At 41.4% G+C, this 2,761-nt stretch overlaps 1 protein-coding gene across 1 annotated transcript in view; it reads right to left on the bottom strand.

Moving 5' to 3' along the window:
* Positions 1-1,584, bottom strand: part of LOC107708311 (TGF-beta-activated kinase 1 and MAP3K7-binding protein 2-like) — a 25,210-nt gene extending 23,626 nt beyond the window's left edge. The window contains exon 1 of the mRNA XM_016512498.1: positions 1,345-1,584. The gene's annotated coding sequence lies outside the window, so the exon portion shown is untranslated. The remainder of the gene's footprint in view (positions 1-1,344) is intronic.
* Positions 1,585-2,761: the final 1,177 nt, after the last annotated feature.

The following is a 2,761-nucleotide window of genomic DNA, read 5'->3' on the forward strand; positions in this document are numbered from 1 at the left end:
AACTACTCCTTTTAGTCCTAAAGATAATCGGAATTGTAAAAGGTTTGCCTTTATTTGTGTCGCTACATTCACAATAAAAACAAATCTTTGTGCTTTTGTAAAATAAGCCTAAAGAAAAATAGGACGCGGCTTTCTGTCTGTTTCCTTTCTCGCAGCACAACAATGAACCGAAACTCTGCATACTAGGCTACTTGTTGCACAGTTTTTCTTTCATTTTCTTAATTTATTATTTAAGTAAAAATATATTTCTCGTAAAGGCCTATTTATTAGTTATAGGAAATAGGAAAAATATTACATTACAGAATACAAATTATTGATTATTGTCCAGCAGTGTAATTGATTTCTCAGCCAATTAAAAGAGATAAGAAAATAAAACCTGCCAATTAGACCAAAAAAAAAAAAATTATTATATTTTACATTTCTGTCCCTGTGTGAAGCAGTACAGATTTCACATCATTTAGGTGCGGGGCTGCACTGTTAATCAGCGCTGAACTCAATCAGAAACACCAGATTGTGCTGCTGGAAATGTGAGGCAAACTGCACAACTGTGGATCGAGCAGGTCGTCCAGTTATTACACCTAATATTGAAAACAGCTGCATACCTGACACACTATAACTATATATATATATATATATACATACATATGAGTCAGAAACCGCTACCTGGATCATATGAACTGAAGTGAGATGTACTTCTGAAATATATGACACCTGATTATTACATTATTAGGGCAGTTTAGTAGTGTCAAATAATGGAGCAAAGGCGTTTGGATTAAAGTATCGGGTTGTTTTCATCTGCCAAAGCCAAATCAGGAATTGAGCTGCATTTATATAATGTTTTATATAAACACTGATTTAGGGACTCGTGAAAGCGCCTTCAGAGTTGCGTGCAGAATAAAATCTGTTCCATCATGTTTTTGCATTTGAGCTCTTTATTCCCTTATGTGCTGGATTTACTTTCAACCCTTCACTCTTCAGCTGCTCGCGAGCCTTCGTTTGTTGTGTTGGCCTGATAACCGCCACAGTTTTATTAGCTTTACGAACCCGCTGTCAGATGAAACGCGTCCAGCTGCAGCGCTTAACCGATCCGCGCAAACAAACAAACAAACATTCTCTTTGCCTTTAAACTCACGCTGCCACTGCGCGGGACGCTCGGTAACACCGCGAGCCGCGCTACGCGTTAAACGTCAACAAACGGGAAAGAAACCCCGAGCGAGCGGATGCGGGATCGCGACGCGTTACAGCCTTTCATCGCGTTCTCAGCCGGAGCAGACATCCCAAAAGCGCGCAGTCCGCCCGGGCTGTCGCACACTCGGAAGGCCTGATCGCAAGCGTTTTCCTCACCGTGTCACCGCCGCTCCCGGGCCGCCTTCAACCCCGAGACGCGCCGCGGAACCGCGCTGGGACGGAACCCAGGCCCGACTCCGTTCAACACCGCGGTGAGGCAGAACCCCGCGCCGCCGCTGCTTCACACACTCGGGAACTCTTCTGCGTTTCCCCTGCTTTTCTCTCTTGCTTTCTCTCTTCCAGCAGATAGGAATCAAAATAGTGTCACACAATATGGCGGCCGTGCAAGTAAGCGCCTATCGCGAGACTTCTCGCAGGGAAAAGAAGTCACGGCTCATGAATATTAATTCCATCGTGCTCACGTGACCTTCCTAGAACGTACAGCCTTGCTATTCATGAGCAAAGACGGATTTACACAGCGAACTTATCAACGGGTCTTGTTTTGTATTTAGCAGAATAATACGAGACAGCTAGGCTTTGAAGGAACTGCATATCTGCATTCACCACGGATAAAAGTACAGTGAATTAAATGTACAAATTATTATTTCTATGTCACACAGTTCAGAGAATGTCTCTTGCAGCAGAGCAAACCTTACAGAGCTAGCGCCCTCAAGTTATGACATGCTTAAGACAGTAGTAATAATAATAATAACACGTTTTTTTCAATTCTTACGTTCAAAGCATCAGTATTCACAAATACAATTCGTGTAAACAAAGCTCTACACACTGTGTGTCAGCTGCAGATGCGGATGAAGTTTAAAGGCTTTCTGAGAAACATGTGAGGTGGTCTGGAGAAATCCCTGAACAAACCTGCTGACCCACTGCAAGCTACTGCAGGAGAAGGGTTTAATGGTAATGAATGGCAATCCATGTGACTTTAATATAATCCCTGATTCATGGCTAGACCGGAGACCTCAAAGAGCTTCACTTTCTGTGTATAATACTACTATATTGAATGTATGTACAACTATAAGTGTGGTTGATTACTGGAGGGTGTCAGTAGGCCTATACATGGTTTAAGCCCTCGGGAAATGGACAGTGCTCGAGATTAGATTATTGGCTTATTTCTGGCGAACTATGTAAGAATGTGCCCGAATGTAAAATGTCAGCTGCCCCACTTACATCACTGTATGGTTACTCTGGCCTCTCAGTCTGTAAGAAACCTCAGATATCTCCTAATATTTGGACGTTTAATAATGACTTGTTCAAGAATGATAGATTTTATCAACTGCTGTTGAGTATCGAATTAGTCAATCTGCTGATGACACGGTAATATTTTAAAAGATAAATCTATAGTGAAGAAAGCCCTGAACATTATTTCAGTTTTCTCTAGAGCAACAGGCCTATGCCTAAATTAAAAACTTTATCCTCTGTATTCTTGTAATAAAGAAAGTACAGAATTCATTTCTGTTAAATCTAAAGTGAATACTTAGGTTTAACAATGTCTAAAGAATTACATAAAAGAGAATTAGTA

This window comes from Sinocyclocheilus rhinocerous, unplaced genomic scaffold, assembly GCF_001515625.1.
Source record: "Sinocyclocheilus rhinocerous isolate Xijiao unplaced genomic scaffold, SAMN03320098_v1.1 scaffold326, whole genome shotgun sequence".
In the NCBI taxonomy this organism is placed as follows: domain Eukaryota; kingdom Metazoa; phylum Chordata; class Actinopteri; order Cypriniformes; family Cyprinidae; genus Sinocyclocheilus; species Sinocyclocheilus rhinocerous.